An 18,693-nucleotide genomic window follows, 5' to 3' on the forward strand; every position below is an offset into this window, starting at 1 on the left:
AAGACTGAATGTCAGCATCTGACTTTTTTTTTTCTAATTTATTTTACAGGGGCACCTCGGTGGCTCAGTCGGTTAAGCTTCGGACCCTGGATTTCAGCTCAGGTCATGATCTCACCACAATAAGTTTGAATCCCACATCAGGGGAAGCTTGTCCACACTATCAGCATGGAGCCTGCTTAGGATTCTGTCTCTCCTTCTCTGCTCCTCCCTCGCTTGCACACTCCCTCACTCTCTCACTCTCTCACTCTCTCTCAAAATAAATAAAGTTTAAATAAATAAATACAAAAAAATTATTTTATAAAGTAAGAATTTGTACACGTGGCATTCTTTCCTATCTAAGGTATGAAATGGATTCCAGGACATATATATGTTTCTGTTGCCCTGAATCTATGCCTCCCTTTTTGGTAACAGCCGCTCAATTTTTCCTCCTTTGGGAACTACTCCTTCCTTATACATCCAGGCTTAGCAATCTATTTATCAAAATGTTCTATGTACTCCCAACCCACCCACCACATGCCCAGCCAAGGTGTGGGCATGTTATCCAAGATAGACAAATCAGATCCTCTGACCCTGAAATATGTAGGTTTCCTGGGATGGTAAGATGTACGAGCAATGCTTGGAGCTGCATTGTCCACCACGGGGCTAGGAGCAGACTCTCCATTAGGTTCTCTTACTTGAATTTCTGTAGCTGTGCTGGTCTAGGGCATTCTGAGCCCTGATTACTTGGCCTCTTCTTCTGTAGGCTACATCATGTCTTTCTAATAACATCCTTACTTTATTGATGTATGTATTTATTTTTCTTTATTTCCATTTAAGGTAACCAGAGTCCACTTCTGAAACCCAAGAACACCAAGGGAGATATGTGCCCTAACCACTGATAACATAGACAGAAATGAACTTAAAGAAGCTTAGATCAAACAAGTCATGTTTACATGCCCCAGTGAAATAGATCCCTAAGTCTCAGTTTGGTGTACTAGGATTCATCACAATATTTTTACATCTTTTGAAAATGATGCATATAGTATCCTAAGACTTGGTCATATGCAAATGGAAGCCCATAGGTCTGAGATCAGGAGACCAATTCTCTCTCTATAGTTTGGGGCAAGTTATAAAAACTTTTTGAATCTCCATTTCCTCATCTGTAAAAGGATGAAGTTAAAGTAGAAGATCTAAAAAGGCTCTTCTAATCATGACAAACTATGAATTTTTAAGTTTACAAATACATAATAATACACACCAACTGTGGATTTTGTTTTTCAGCCCTAAGTCAGTACTCTAAAGGAGTCCCTGCTATCTGACTTCAAGGCAGCATTTAAATTTAACACCAGACCCACCCAGGATCAGCCTATGCTGTGGTGCGGACTTGCCTCAAGAGCTTTGTAGAATCTCTTTTTGTGATGGAAATCAGTGCCACTTTCTGTACTCACATTTTCCCTTTTCCGTTCTTTTTCTATGGTTGGAAAAAAGATGAGTTATAATTAAAATCAAGAAAATACTGTAAGGACAAATACAATGTATCCTGTTTTTATAAAAGGTCATTCTTGCAAGCTATCAAAGCTCTTTACAACAAATACCTAATTGATGGTCACAGCCTCCTCTGTAGGAATAAAACACAGTGCCCAGTTTACAGATGAAGAAACCAAAGAGGGAGTCAACAGAATTTCAGTTGGAACAACAAATTCAGAGCACGTCCATTTTAGGACATTGTATGTCAGAGTGCCCAATCAGCTCAGTTAGTTGTAGATTATTTTAATGTTGACCTAGAAATATGTGTAATACATTTATAATGAAAACAAAGTGAAAGACATATTCAAATAGCTAAGAGTCAATCCTAAAACAAATAGCTATTACAGTGGTTTTCAAATAAGTTCTTTGGTGACTAGTTGATGACCTCTGTGAAACTCACATGTGAGTGGGGCAAGTCTAATTTACTCTGCAATTATAAAAAACGGGAATAGAGTCTTCACTTAAGACCAAGTTATACATACTAATAAACCAAAGCTGGTAAGTGATGATCAAAACAACAACTTCACGTCACTCATTTAAACTAGAAACATACTTCCCACCATCACCACTACCATGTTTCCCAAAACAGTGTCTTTAGCTAGGCTAGCCCAGAATAAGAGAGGAAGCTTACGTGCCTCACTCAATAGATAATGCCTATGTAACAGGCAATCATCCACTCTTATTTATTCAAAAAATAATTATTCCACACGCCAGGCACTGTGCTATTCACGTCATCAAATTACTCATCCATGAATCTTTAGAACTCATTCTGTCTACTTGGAGAGTCTAAGGAGCCCAGAAGAGGTAGATCAATAAAGGAACTGGAAGTTTTTTCCTAACCTGTGTAATGGTAAACCTTCCTGGATTTTTCCCTTTAATTATTTAGTGAAGAGTGAATTTCCCTTGGAGGATAATCATCAGTCACTGGTGACAGACTCCTATGGAAAGTGCCCGTGACATACAGGAGCAAAGAGGCCAACGGACCTGGTAAAGTCCCAGCTGACTATTTCCCAAATGCCACTAGACTGCCAAAATATCACTTAGGAGACACAACACACATGGGCACCCACCAAGGGAGAAACACCCTTCCCAGCCCTGAATACAAGGGACAAATACAGGCCACCCTTTCAGGTGTGTAGAGGGAAGGGGAAAGAATATTTCTCAGCACCTGCCATCCATCAGGCCCTAAATGAGTCCCTTTTGACCTCATCGTCTTAATCTTCTGCTGTCCCTTGTTCAGTCAGAGTTTTTCTGACCACCTATCAAAAAACTGAGACCACCCAATGACGTACCATATATTTTTTTAAGTTTGTTTGTTTGTTTAAAGAGAGAGAGAAAGAAAGAACATGAGTGGGGGAGGGGCAGAGAGAGAGGGAGAGAGAATCCCAAGCAGGCTTTGCGCTTTCAGCGAAGAGCCCAACAAGGGGCTCGAACTCACGAACCGTGAGGTCAGGACCTGAGCCAAAATCAAGAGTCAGATGCTTAACCAACTGAGCCACCCGGGAGCCCAATATATCATACATTTTATTTGTTTACTATTTGTGTCTCTCTGGAATGCAAACTCCCAAAGGCACGAAAACAGATTCTTGGAAAATGTCCTGCTGGCCTGATCATGATCCCCTTCCCTCCCAGCTGTGAACCAATTAAAAAAATGGAGAATCCTGCTTCTACCCAAGGCAAAATGGTGACTCTACATCTTCTCTATCAATTGACCCCTGAATTAAATTCACTCACTGATGACAGGCAGAAAACCTGGAAAATTGTAGACCCTTCCCACATGGAGGAAAAGGTGAGAACATGGTATATCCACAGGGGCGGCTCTAGTCAAGGGAGACAAGACATTTTTCGATGTCACTATTCGGAGTTCGATCCTTGGACCAGCAGCATCACCCCTGGAAGCTTCTTAGAAATGCAAAGTTAACCCCCACGCTAGACCTACTGAATTGAAATCAGTATTTTCATAAGATGCCTAGGTGATCCACACACATGTAAAAATTTCAGTAGCACCTAGGAAATAATCCTTAGAACATTAACCCCACCACAGATATGTGGACCAATGGTTATCAGACTTGTCATATTGGCAATCAGGCAAATAAATCCTTCTTCCTTCCTATTAGGTGCCAGTAGTATGAAGAAATAGGGCAGCTTCCTCATTCTGAATTCCTCCAAGAGAGGACAGAAGTGATGGTTTTGATATATGAGTATGGTTGTTGGTTGCTTATTAAAGGCAGCAGGAACTGGGAGAGAGAGAAAATGAATCTCTACCTCCATTCTTAATTTATCTATCTTCTTTCCTCATCTGTGTAAAAGGAATAATAACACCTGCTGTATTGGCCACTGTTAAACTTGAATAATACATATCAAAATCTTTAGGAAATATGAAATGTTATTTTTTAAACTTTGTTCTTGTTACACAGAGAAAACTGACAAATCAGCAGTCCCTCAGGCTTTAGAAATTCAGCATACCGTGCCATTATTGGATCACAGACAATTTTACAAATATTTTTATATTTTCGTGCTGGTCAAAAATGTGCAGCAGGGCTGTTTGTCTGCAAACCAAATGAAAAAAAAATTAAATGTTAAGACTTAACTGGTCAGTTTCTATGAGATTAAAATGAGTAGCTGTAAAAGAAAAGTTTAAATATTGGTTACTGTGTTTTGAAAAACTAACACAATATATTTAGATGAATTTAGACTATATTTGTTTTCAAACCCAACGTCCATCTCACTCTGCCTGCAACTTACCAAGTGATGTAAGTAGAAATGGTTGTCTTGAAATATGCCCTCAATAAAACAGCCAGTTACCTTTCTTTAATTAGCAAGTAATGAGCTATTTTGTCTACTTATACAGATGTGTAAGTTTTAACTTGTCATTTTTTTCAAACTGATTAAACAACATATTCATATTTCAAAGATTATGAAGCTTTTCCTTGGGATGTCTTTTTATCTTTAAAAACAACAATGCTAATAGCTTCCTTTTTCCTATATTCAAACAACTATTTACTACCCCTTCTTGATGTGGGCTTTCAAAATACAAAGAAGGTCTGGCAAGTTTTCAATGTCCTTTTTAAAATCTGTTCTTAAGCGCTTGTAAAAAAGCATAAAGGGTACTTCTTTGGAGAATTGATAATGTCCTACGTTCAGTATTTGTATATTAAGGACTGTCAGTTACATTTAGTGTATTCATTCATTGGAATCTGTTCTGTTAATCTGCATGCAACTGATTTCAAGAAAGCCAAAGTGATCAGAAGAAGTCAAAGTTAACATAACAATTCCTTTTCTACAAAAAACAGCCTAAGACATTATGGGTCCAAATTTCAAAGCAAGTTACTGTATTTGCAAGTTTTAAGTCACACTTGGCAGTTTTTCCAAACACAGTGGTCAGGAACTGAAAAAAATAAACATGTGTTTCCAGGATTTTCTTTTCACATGCCACACAAAAAGCGATGTTACAACTATGTTTTCACTCCCTTTAAAAAGTTCTTCTTAAGGAAGAAGGCTTTGCTGATTTGTGTTATTTTAAGGTAGATTTTACAAAATAACATGAAGAAGCAAGACAAATATTACTTTCACTGTATAAATGGGAGTTTAACTTCCCCAAAGGGATTTCTTGAAAAATCTGATCTATCATTAGGCAGTGATATTTTGTACTTTAAATCTAATAAATTCAGAACACTTAGCCCGTTCCATCTTCCAGTTGCCTTAAACAAAGGGAAAATAAAAGAATCAATCTACATACAATTCTTAGGCAGCAAGTCTAAAGCCATTCCCATTTTGCTGAAAGAGTAACTGAGGTAAAGTAAATTTATCGCTTTCCTGAGGCTTAACAAAGTCTTAGCAGCTGCAGAAGGATGAAAATTCACAGGTGTGGTTCTTACTCAAGACAAAGGAAACAATCAATCACAAACTGAGCTTTCTCAGCAGTCCATAAAGGCTTCCAAACCCAAAAATATCTCCATTACTGGTAGACCAGGTGGCCAAAATCTCCACTCCAACATTTCCACCTCATTGAAAGTGTTGCCCTGAAAATTCTGACCTATTGAAATGTAAGTATCGTATTTTGTAGGAATAACAATACCAACCATCAATTCCTTAGGAAGAATTTATTTCTCAGTTCCCTAAGATCCGGAACTACAGAAAACAGGATCCAGGACAGAAAGTGAGTTGGGTGGAGAGTAAAGGATAGAAAGTGTTCAGTGTAGAATCCTCCTCTGGGAGACTGGATACTAATGGAGACTTTGGGCAGCGGTGAACAGTGAGTATGGTGGCCCTGGCACCTGGAAGAGGAAAGAGAAAATGAAAGAACAAGAGGATAGACTTCTCTGAGCAGGATGGGCTGTATCAGGAATGTCTGCAGAGGAAAGGATGATTAGAAAGGGTTGCAAAACACAAGGGGAAAAGGGTCCAGAAATTGCGCTCCTTGCTCTTCACCCAAATGAGCTGAAAACCTATGTCCACACACAAAAAAAATGGCACAAGGATATTTGCAGCATCTTTAGTCATAAATGCCAAACTTGGAAGCAACCAAGATGTCCTTCAGGAGATAAATAGGTAAACTGTGATACATCCAAATAATAGAATGTTATTTGGTGCCAAAAAGAAATGAGCTACTAAACCATGAAAGACGTGGAGAAAACTAAAATGCGCATTACTAAGTGAAAGAAGCCAGTCTAAAAGTCTACATACTGTACGATTCAAGCGTGTGACATTCTGGAAAAAGAAAAACTATGGAAACAGTAAAAAGATCAGTGGTTGCCAGGGGCCAGAGGGGAGGGAAGAATGAACTGGCAGAGCACAGGGGACGTTAAGGGGAGTGAAACTATACTCCGTTTACTAACACATTGGATACATGTCATTATACATATGTCCAAACCATGGAATGTACAACACCAAGAGCGAACCCTAGCGTAAACTATGGATTTGGGGTGATAATGATGTGTCATTGGAGGTTAATTGGTTGTAACAAATGTACCACTCTGGTATAGGATGTTGACAGTAGAGAAGGCTGTGATGGTGTAGGGGCAAGGAATATATAGCGACTCTACTTTCTACTCAATTTTGCTGTAAATATAAAATTGCCCTAAAAAATAAAACCTAGTTTTTAAAAAAGCAACCGTTTAACAACTTTGTCTCGGACAGTCTTTCTTAACCTCTACTTTGTTTTTTTGTTTGTTTGTTTTTAAGCATTATTGTTTTTAAGTTATGCTCTCCTTTGAGTTTCCAATGACATCCATATATTCTCTCCCCAGCAAAAATAATAGCACCTCCACACATTCTCACAAAACAATGCATACAACTGCAGGTATTCACAGATTCCCTGAAGTTCATCCATAAAACTAATACTAGCTAATTTTATGCACTTACACTAAGTACCAGATACTGTGTTATGCACTGTGTCATTTTGTCCTGGCAACAACCTTATAAGGTAGAAATTATCATCCCTGGTTTTTTTACAAGGAAATGTAATTGCAGAAAGTTTTTTTAACAGCTGCGGAGGGGTCAAGTTGGGACCCCAAACCTGAACTGATCGCAAGAGGCATGTACCTAACCATTTCCTATAAGTGAGTCTGGCTCTGGCAGATCATGGACCCCAGCTAAGCACCCCTCATCTAGCAACGGGTCTGTTTGCCTGTTTCCAAGCTCGTATTCTTGGGTCAATAAAATATCTATCTAGGCCAGCATATGCAGATTATACAGAGCTGGACCTACATTGGAATAGAAGGTAATCATTTGCAGGGTGCCTGGGTGGCTCAGTTGGTTACACATCCGACTCTTGATTTCGGCTCAGGTCATGATCTCAAGGTTCATGAGTTTGAGCCCCGCATCAGGCTCTGTGCTGAGAGTGCAGAGTCTGCTTGGGATTCTCTCTCTCTCTCTCTCTCTCTCCCTCTCTCTCCCTCTCTCTCTGCCCCTCCCAAGCTTGTTCTCTCTCTCGCTCTCAAAATAAATAAATAAAAACTGTTTTAAAAATTAGAAAAAAAGAAGGCAATCATTTGCTGTTGACCCAACTTCCACAATTGGCCTCACCCCCATTTATCCTGCCACCTACCAGGCCATTAGGTGATGGGCAACAACAACATTTCTCTGTATTTACCTGAAAGCAGAGAATTTGGACCATTGCCACTGAAATAAAGACTGGTTCAGCTCAACGTGAGGCTCAGTGTTGGTGGCTGATAAAGAATATTCTATAATCAATAGAGATTCATGCTAGCTAAGATGCAAACCACATATATTAGTAGAGATTTGCAAACTCTGAATAAATAAGTCAAATGTGAATAAGTGAAATAGAGGACAAAAGAAGTTCAAATCCCTTAATATGGAGCAGAATTAGCCCTCACATCTTCTTTCAACCCAAACTTTCTGGGTCTGAGGTGTAGGTTTGTTTTTTTTTTTTTTTTTCTTTAGGCTAAATCAACAGAGCTCTCCTCTCGATGTCTCAGAAAGACATCAAGTACAAGGTGTATAAAACAGAATACATCAGGGGCACCTGGGTGGCGCAGTCAGTAAGGTGTCCGACTTTGGCCCGGGTCATGATCTCGCAGTCGGTGAGTTCGAGCCCAGCATCAGGTTCTGTGCTGACAGCTGAGAGCCTGGAGCCTGCTTCACATTCTGTGTCTCCCTTTCTCTCTGCCTCCCCCCACCCCACTCATGCTCTGTCTCTCTCCATCTCTCAAAAGTGAATTAACATTAAAAAAAAATTTTTTTTAAAAACAGAATACATCATTTCTCCTTATGGGTATGTTTTTAATTCTAATTTCTAATTTTAATTCTAATTTCTAAAATCACTGTCCACCCAATCAAAAAGCCAGAAAAATGAGTGTCATTCTGAGAGCTTTCCCCTTTCTCATTCCTATTATTTAAATTTGCATATGTCCTGGTGATTTAACCATCAAAATATCTGCTTAGTTCTCCTGTTATTGGTCAGGAGTGTTACAATAGCCTCCCAACTGCCTTAACCCCATCTCCAAGTCTCTTCAACACCATCAAATGAGTAATTTATTCTAACATATGAATCTATTGTTTAATTACTCGAATTTTTCAGTGTTTCCTCATTTCTCTTAGATGGCATCCAAACTCCTCGATATGTCATTATGGGTCCTAATTCCCACAAATCTCCACTTTGTTCTCCACCAACTCTGTGCTCCAAACCATGGGCACCATTTCTCAATGCATTTTCACAGAGACTTGGCCTACTCATAACACACACCACCCCCAAAATCCTGCTTTCTCTCCTGCTCCCTGCCAGGGTACCTTACCAAATTCATTACAATTTACATAACTCCAACCTCTTCAAGATTCAACTCAACTATCATCTACTCTTGGAAATCTTTGAAAGTCCAACCTGGGTCAGGACATCATGTGCTCATGGCACCATCTAGAAGGGGCACCAAACAATTGAGGAGGAAGAAAAGCTGATCTGAAATCATTTGATTTTTTTGAAGGCAATAAATATTTATCCCAGGCAAAATCAAAACTTTGCTGGTCTTCACTGCACTGGCTCTATATTTCAACATTATTTTTGTTTACTTACAAAGGATTACAACATAATCCTTTCAATGGCACACCCTGGGTATGCCTTCTTAATGCTCTCATATGTAAGATATGTTCTATAATTGTTGCTTTTCTCAAATATCATCCCAACTGGAATGTGAATCCTTCTTTTTTTTTTAATTGTTTTAAATTTTTATTTGTTTTTGAGAGAGAGACAGCGTGTGAGCAGGGGAGGAGCAGAGAGAGAGGGAGACACAGAACGTGAAGCAGGCTCCAGGCTCCGAGCCGTCAGCGCAGAGCCTGACGCGGGGCTCGAACTCACTAACTGTGCTATCATGACCTGAGCCAAAGTCGGACGCTCAACCAACTGAGCCACCCAGATGCCCCGAATGTGAATTCTTCCTGAACAGGAACCATGACTCTTCTTGTTTATACCCAGTGGTGGCTGCGATGCCTGCCAAATACTAGGAGTTCAATAAATGCTTATGTACAGAAAGAAAAAGGAGGGAGTAAGAGGGGATGGATGGGAAGACGGGAAAGAAAGAACAAAGAGGGAGGAAAGAAGGGCATTTCTTCTAGCCTAACATCCCATATTTATAACTTTGAAATTGAATTCTCAATGCCCCTCATGCCCTGATAGCTTTGTTAGCAACATATAGAAAGGCAGCTTTGAACGCTGGCAACCCCGAAGACAGGTAAAATCGGTCCTTGTCAAGCCCAGTCTTCTCTAAGGATGAGTTGGTTGTTCTCCAGCTCTCACCTAGAAAGCCTTTTAATGTGAATCCGGTATCACTTTGGAGTTCCCACAGGATATATAATTAGTCACTCTCCACCGCCTTCCCTGAGCTGCCTGCTTCCTAATACATACCTCAAGAAACTCCCTGGACCATTAGTCTCAGGCAAAAACTGGTGGATCCCAAAGGCTGGCAAGCTCCACATACCAACTTTCAGAAGAATCTCAATCTGAGACAGTCCAGTAAATGGTACTAATAGCAGTATATTCCGCTCACACCAAAGCCATGGCCAATGGCCTGCCCCTTCTACCCCATTTGCACACTGACAAAAGCCTACCAATTCGATGGGTCACAGGGCCCTTATTTTCCCATTAAAAAATAATAAAAGGCTAAACTGAGACATATGCTAAATGAGAACCAAACTATTTTGAAAAGTTATAATGAATTCTTATGACAGGAATTATATTATGCATAATATAAACATCTGTATTTAAGGAAGATAATGGTTTAGCTCCAGGAAATAATAGCTAAGCAGTGATGACTTAAGCAAATGTTTTACAATTAATGGAAATAAAAATTACATATTATTACAGTTAAGGGATGTTGGGGAAATGGGATAGGAGGTAACTCATACCAATGGATTCTGACGCAAGAGAGAATTAAAGTTTCTAGAAAACAAACCCTCCCCCAAAGAGGGAAGCTGCAAAAAAGATCAAACTTCTTGGGTTCAAAGATGTTAAATTCTACTCTTTAAATCCCGTTACACATGTAGTTACAGCACAACCATGTCTACCTTCAACAGAGTCAATCCACCTCTTAAAATGAGATATTTAAAGGCAGACTGTTGGCCTTGTGTCTTGGATGGCAGATCACAGAATTCCAAAGCCCTTAAGATGCTGTAGCACTAGTTCTTACTAAGTCGTAATTAACTTCATTGGGAGTTACATGATAGCAACTTAGAACAGAATTTGGCTGAACATTTTTAGTATTCTTCCACTCGGTAATTACTACTTCAGTGGGAATCTCAAGTAAGGAACACAGGGCAGAATTTGGCCCGCAAAGAGAAGCACATCAAGTAACTGGCCCAATTTGTCATGCCAATAACACAGTGTATTAAAATCTCCCATGAAGCTTCCCCATTAGTGTGCTGATTTTATCATGAATGTAAATTCCACCAAAATGACTACTCAGATCCTTTACCAAGTCTCCAGGAAGGGCAGTGTGTAGGAGAGAATATGGTCAGGGAATGGCTCCATATACCCGATAACCACCCTAGAAGGGCAATTATGCACAAACTAAGTAAAGAGTTGGATGCTATTTGGCAGTTTAACCACATAATAAATTCTTATTGATGCAAGAAAAAGGAGCCATCACATCCCTAGTCTGGGCATTAAATATCTGAAGAATAAGATTTAGGCCACTGAGACTTGGACTTGCGTTTCAAAATGAAAACCCAATACTAGGTTCAGAATGATAGCTATAATGACAGTCATATATTAGAAAACTTCAAATTATACAATATGTAATTTTTCGCTACCATTAATTGTGGAACATAATAGGTCCTGAAAAAACCAATCGTGATTCTTCTTCAAAAGTGTTTATATAGAGCATGACCTAATTTTTATTATAAAAATGGAGACTTTCTTTCCTTTTTTTTTTTTTTTTTTTTTTTTTTGCTTGCTTGCCTGCTTTAAATTACAGTATTCACTTGGAAACTAATTTTAGGCATTATCCATTTGACATTTGAGTTTAAAGGACATTCAAAAATCACAAATTGATGCTGAATATAGGAAGACTAGATTTTTAAGATATATTCTTGCCTTCACTACCTACATTCCTCTAGGCGATTCACCTGAGGTCCTGAAGAAGATAACTAATTCATTTCCTGAGGGTCAAGCCACAATCCCCTTGATGTGGTGTCTTGGCCAGACTTTCAATTGAAGGCCATTAACACCACTTCCCCCGAGCAGTCTAACCTCTCTTTTGTCATGAAGTCCTCATTCTCTACCACCACCAGGTTACCCTCCAGCAGCTGTTACTTCTCAATGGCTCCAGCACTGAGAAACTAGAGAAAAATCGTACCAATATGTCCTACCAAGTAAGGCAGACTGCTGTCCCATTGGCCAGCCCACCCATCAATGCGCCATGTTTGTTAACATTCGAAAAGACATTTGTGCAGAGAACAAATTGACGGAGCCCGTGTTTATATCAGAAATTTCAGAAACGGCAAGAGATTTATTCGTGGAATCTTAACACCCATTCAGACTGTCATAAAACACAAAGGACCAGATTCAGTAAAAACTCTGTCCAATTTCCACAACACAAAAGTCTGTGTGAGCCTTCAAAACAAAATCAGTTTTTCCAGTTTTGCAAAGGGCTGTTCAGACTTCAGTAGCATGGGAGCCAGCTGGGGCATTTCCTTACTCATCCCCTAAATTAGTTTCGAAAGTACTTTTGAGGACCACATTTGATCAGAAGAATTTGCATGCTTTTCTCCTTTCTCTCTCTCTCTCTCTCTCTCTCTCTCTCTCTCTCTCGCATCCTCTCATTCTCTCTCTCACACACACATTTCATAGTACATCACATGGAGAACAAACGACAGAACTGCAGCATATGTCTCATGCAGTTAAAAGCTTTAAAACTGGCCCGTAAAACAGAATTCTTTGGTATACAGTGAAAAATATTTTTTGATTCCATAATCCATACTGCAGTAAAGTTGGGTATAATCATTTTTAAAAGTTGCTGTGTCCATGGACAGATGTTTTTCATACATACTGGGAATGTTTCCTTTACATTCCTAAGGACATAAGAGTTTGACATCGAGCCAGTACCTCTAGAAATGGTGAAAGCTAAAGACACCCCATACTGATGCTTTTACTCTTCCAAGAAACTTTCTCCCACAACGAAAATGTTAAAACTTTTACCCCACAGCCCACATTCTGAGATTAGTCCAATAACTAATGTTCTGTCCAAGTAAAATACATTTTGTCATAGCTTGAAAATGTTACCTTTCACAGAAGTATAGTATTTCTGACCAGCAGGGAACATATGTCAACATTATCTATTATTACCCAATGTCAGGACCAAAAAGGGAAGGTGGGTGGTGGATGTTAATAACGACTTAAGCGATTTCTAAAAGAGGCATTTGAGAAGTACAAAGCCAGAAGTTTCAAATGTTTTGTCTTATTTTCGCTGTGTCAGCAACCTGCCCCCCCCCCCCAACCCCTCACCAGAACAAACCTAACGCTGCCTCCGACCCAACGCCTAGTTCTCTTTTCAATTTTAGCCAACGCTTTGCTAAGCTGGAAAGTTTGAAAAATACCCTAGAAAACTTCTCCACCAGAAATGAAAAACAAAAACATATGACCAGCAATGATGAAAGCAACTCCCACTCGCTAAGAAAAAGATTTTCAATCACAGAAGCACACGGCTTTTGGATTTGAACATTTATTTTCATTTTTCAAGCTACTTGTCTGGTGTTTAGATTTGGGGGTTGGGTTTCTTGTTTGACATCGGAGGAGGTGGGGGTAATGCTGGTTGGGAGCGTAATTGTATTTAAGCAATTTTCTCAAAGGTAAGCAGAAAGTATTCTCCTCGTGCAACAAAGCTGCCCGGGAGACCATGCCCGTCCCCAGCTGAATATGGGTTTCTCCTGCAGGAGGAGCTGAAAGGCACATTCCACAACAGTCCAGAGGAGAAAAAGTGTCTCCCACCTCTCTTACAGTTGGATCAAGATGTGGCAATACTATATTGTGAACTGGCGGCTCACCATGCCTCTGTCCTGGGCATCCATAACCATGAACTCAGAATGTGCTTGGAGCCACCATGATTGGGAACGATCAAGTTCTTACTGTCCTTGGGGGCCACGTGGCTCTCCAGGAAAAGAGACTTGAGCTCTCACCTCACTGCATGTGTATCTTGGGGAAATTTTCACTTTGGATCATAGCGAAAGATGTGCATCCTGGTTCAAGCCTAGAACAAGAAGTACTGGGGTAATATGTCCCCTGAACCCTAGAGATTTGTACACTTTCGATTCAGGGGCATAGTGTCGAGTTTCTGCGCCTGTTGAAAAGTTGATTGTCATTCACTCACCTGTTTGGCTGCTAGAAAAACCAAATCTTTCTCTTCGAAGAAATCATTCAAGAAAGATTAGAGAATAAAAGCATCTAAATAGATCCTTCAAGCTAGGAGGCTCTTAGAACTATAGGAAACGCAGCCCATGGCAGAGCACGTGTCACAAGACTGGAGGCAACGCCTACTGTTTTGACTTCTGGGGGAAGTCATCCTAATTCATTTTTCCTCATCTCATTCAGCTTCTGAGGACAGAAGTCGTACAGCTATAGGTTCCTTCTGGATAGTGTATCACTAAGGCAAAAGGAGACTTGAATCCTACTACTGAAGTCTTCCATTTTGCTCCTCAAACAGTCCTTTAGTTGCCAAATGACAGGAGTCCATATTTGTCCCAAACCTGAATCATGGCTTAGAACAATCAAACTATAAAGAATTTTCTGCTCTTGTGGTGTGATGTTGCCCAGCACACCAAGCGGAGGAGAATGCTTTGCAGCAAGCCTCCCAGTGCTGCAGGAGACCATTCCCTCCAGGCATCAGTTCTCTGTCACCCACTCCTCCTGGGACCACATTCACAATATGGTCCATGCGGTTCAGGGTGTGTTTGTGCTCGTGGTAGAGGATAAAGTTAATTGACCTCCTCTCGTTTAGAACATGGCTTCTGAGAAGTTCCACCTGAGCTAACAAACCACAGAAGGTGTTGAAGTTAGATAAATAGTGTCCTTTAGAAGACTCTTTAAATGTCAACATTTAATCTCAAGATGGAAAAAAAAAAAAACCTTGAAAGTTCAACCTCCTTATTTTTAAAGATGCAAATTGAAGCCAAGAGACCATGAGCAGCTTGCTATGTCACATGGCTCAGTGGGCACTCTGATCCTACTCCGTTTTGGCATGACATCATGGGAAAGTAAGTTAAATAGGGGCGGATCCTGGTATCCAGGATCCTGGTTTCCTTCAGGCAGGGAGAATTAGGTAGCAGGTTGGAAAAGGTGTGAGGGGCCCCGGGTGCTGTCCCAAGGTTATGATGCTGTTTCCGTGGGCTTCTTCATCTGTGATTTGGGCACTTTTCTGTAAGTATGTTATCTTTCAGCTAAAAAAGAAGGAAAGAGAAAAATGATACAGTTGTGTTTATACACGTAATTTTTAGTGAAAAAAGCTCTACTTACAAAAGTTAAGATAAAAGACCACATACAAAGAGAGTTGACTTAAGTTATCATTTCCATCCCCAGCACTGGGAAATGAGAATTAAGGATTCCAATGAGGAAAACAGTAACACACGTCTTCAAAATAACAATAACTTTCATTTGAAATGTACTAATCAGGTTAGACAATATTCTATTTCATTTCCCTTGATGTTCAAAACAGCCTGTTCTCAAAGAAGAACATTTGTGTCATCATTTTATAAGGATGAAAACTTAAGTTCAGAGAGATTGATTAACTCGTCAAAGGTGACACAGCCGGTCGGCTGGCAGGGCAGGAAGGAAAAGTTGGGTATTTTGACCCCTGCACATCTAGGCATTTTCTCCACTATGCATGCTGCCAGTCAGAGTCATATTTTGCCTTTGTGGGGACGTAGGACATTCTCATTCATTCCCCACGATACATACCAAAGATTAGGTGCTTCAGGGATTACAAACATGGAATGGAAATCTATCTTCAAGAAATTTGTTTTTTCATAAGGAAGTGAAACAGCTTAGTTTTTAAGATGTAAGTTCAATCACCAAAAATTAATCTTACGGGACAATTTTGTCTTCAGTTGCATTTTGAGATGGCCAGAGTCTAAGAAAAGCTGAAGAAGCATTTTAGGTTCAAATTGCCGAGAACCTAGTTCCTTTTTGAGCCAAGGAACATTTTTAGGGGTGGAAGCGGGGGAAGATGTGATATTTTAATTGTTTCTCTGCTGGTGCATGATTCCTGAATAGACCTTACGCCTTATAGAGAGGTCAAGAGACACTAATGAAAACACCAGTATGAATGTTTGTTTTTTCATAATTTGGAATCTAAAAAATGTAAATGATGCCTAATCTCTACCATATTCCATCTAAGAAGGAAAAAAGGCTTGGAAGAGACAAGAGACAAAATTAAAAGATGAAATTATGTCCAGGCCTTCTTCCTACTGATGTCATCTGAGCAGCTAACCTAGCTGAGCCTTAGAAGCTCTGCCAGTTTTAATGGTGAGCACGTTAATTTGTATAATAGCCTCTTGGGTGAATAGGTTACATGTTCTGCCTCAGAGTTATCCTGGAACCTTTTCCTGGGTAATATCATCACAATACTTGCTTCTTATATTGGCCTATGATGAACAGATGACATTTGCCTGGATTTGGATTGAGTGTTAGTATACCATATTAGATTGCAGCTGACAGGCCCCCTTTTTCAATTTATTTGAGGCTTCTTGCAGAAGAATAGTAAAACATATGATGGGTCCAGATACAACTAGCCAAAAGCAGACCAGAAAAAGAATTATGCCAAATTAATGGAACTGAAGTAATCAGGGCATTGTAGAATTTAGTCCATTGTTTCTCAACCTTCTCATATGAGCAATTCAGAGCACCACACAGTCAGTATGTTTGGTTGCCATAAAAGGAATAGCTGTATTAAAATACCGAAATAATAAGCTATAACCAAATTAGCATGTGAATTAGAGTAATATTTCCAAGGAAAAAGGTACTGATACGAACTAAAAGCCTAGAATCCATACGTACTGACTCAACAATCCACTTCTAGAAATATGTTCTAAGACAGCCACCAAGAATATGAACAAATATTTGGCTACATGCAACATTTATGCCAATTGTATTTATAATGTGGAAAAGATTGGAAACAACCGAATACTCAACAATAGGGGATTGATTAAATAAATAATGGTGCAGCAAGATAAAGCACATTGTGGAAGAATATTTAGTGACACTGAAATATATTCAATATAGATTCTTACAGAAAAAGAGATTTAAAAAAAATTACAGTAGGAGATACATTTTTCTTTAATGTGCATAGAACAGAACATGCGTAGATGAAGTGCTTGGAGGCATGTGAGCCAAAATGCTAACAATGGTTACTTTCTAATTGTGGGATTGTGGGTCGTTTCTTACTTTCTTACTTTTATATATCTAAACTTCCTAAATTTTCTATAATGGATCTGAGTTACTTTTGTTAAGAGAAAAATAGCTTTTTTTTTAAATAAAGAAGAAATGGCCACCACATACCACAGAAGCATTTGTCAATGCAGCAGAAACAAACAAACAAACAAACAAATGTTACAGGCACATTTATTATCTTCTGTTCTTTTCCATTCAAAGTGAAAACGCCGTTCTAGCAAAAACGAAAATAAAATACGATTGTTTTTAATTACTCTATTTTTCTGTGGCAAACGTAGAATGCAAAATATTAAAATTATCTGAGGAGAATATTGTAAGTATCAGTTTCAACATGGCAATGCAGTTCAGTGGGCTACAGACTTGATATTTAATCTGCTATTATGAGTTTACATAATGCCTCAGTGTCTCAGTTTAATTACTAATAAAAGGGGGACAGGCTGTGAGTCATAGTCAGCTCGTTGAAGAATATTAGACCAATCAAACCAAAAGAATGCTTTAATTTCATTTGGTCTTAGTTCCTGCTTTAGAGCAGGATTAAAAATAAATATAGAGAAAGAGATGGAGAAAGTGAGTCACCTAATTTACATCTAACATAACGCAAACAAGCATTTCTTTAATAGGTGTTCAGTACCTGAAGTGCTAAATTACAGCAACTTAGAGAGGCAACTTCTTAATGGAAAATCCTAGCATTTTTAATCTCAGTGCAGATTTTTTACCTTGTCAACTCAGAATTCATCTGATTTTGAAAAAGAAAAATCTTTTACTTGGAGACAAAGGTAAGCCACAGTACACCTCAAACTAATTAAAGATGAATCTCTTCTGGAACAATGGTACAAAGAAAAAAGCAAATTATATTTTATAACTCAGACAAAACAGTCATCCACCAAAAGAATATTGCCTTCTTTTAATTATTAGAATAAATCATTCCATGGAAAACTGTTTGGCACATAGTGAAGATAAGAAGATGATAAATATAATACAAAACAATAAAAGGAGATAGATTCTCTATTCAAGCAAACTTATCCTAGTTGCAAGTGAAACCCTGAGGGCCCACATACCAAGTTACCTCAGAGGCCTCAAAATGTCAATGGTACCTCATATAAGACCTTCATATAACCTAAACTGATTAAGATTGATCCAATTTAATTTTCAGTAACTAGCCCTTGGTAGCATTCTGACTAAAATAAAACACTGAAACTTTTTCCTCAAAAATATTTTTAGCTACTAGGAGAAAAGCCATAGTAGGTATTTTATTCACTAAGTATGAGTTGAGTAAACATGGAGTGAGTGGTTTATGCTTGACCAGGTAGAGTAATGAGCCTTTGGTGGTAGGGCAATAGGTTGGAGCGCAGCCTAGGATTTGCTTGAGTTCCATTTCTGAGTAGCCTCCCTTTTCTAGAGACACTTGGGGTGTTGAAAACCCAAGTACATTTCTAGAAGCTTTTCTTATCTTTGGCTTTGAGCCCCACAGCAGGTACTTAGAAACTACACTTACAAGAACTCTGGTTACTTGGTTCTTTTAATTAGAAAGAAAAGAAAAGAAAAGAAAAGAAAAGAAAAGAAAAGAAAAGAAAAGAAAAGAAAAGAAAAAGAAAGAAAGAAAATAAACCCAATGTTATTACTCATTGTTCCCCTGAATCAGCTAACCAGAGTTCCTCCTGGTCCTGGGATGAGGTCTCTTCTCATAGACAGATCTACCCAGTGTATGACAAGATTTCCTGGCAGCGCTCAGCAGTTTGCTTACTTCCCACTTTCCCCTAGGTCAAGAGACCTATGCTCTAGTTGTAAACTTACAA

General features: G+C 39.1%; 1 long non-coding RNA gene across 20 annotated transcripts in view; it reads right to left on the minus strand.

The window, feature by feature from the left end:
- Window positions 1–18,693, minus strand: part of LOC132673512 (uncharacterized) — a 128,184-nt gene that overhangs the window by 26,501 nt on the left and 82,990 nt on the right. For 19 of the 20 annotated variants that reach the window (XR_013557311.1, XR_013557317.1, XR_013557310.1 and 16 more), the window contains one exon: window positions 11,934–14,889. The exons of the other annotated variant lie outside the window; for it this stretch is intronic. This is a non-coding gene — a long non-coding RNA (uncharacterized LOC132673512). Of the gene's footprint in view, window positions 1–11,933; window positions 14,890–18,693 lie in introns of those variants that run through there. 20 annotated transcript variants of the gene reach the window in all.

The sequence above is a fragment of the Panthera onca genome, chromosome C1 (assembly GCF_046562875.1).
Source record: "Panthera onca isolate mPanOnc1 chromosome C1, mPanOnc1 haplotype 2, whole genome shotgun sequence".
Taxonomy (NCBI): domain Eukaryota; kingdom Metazoa; phylum Chordata; class Mammalia; order Carnivora; family Felidae; genus Panthera; species Panthera onca.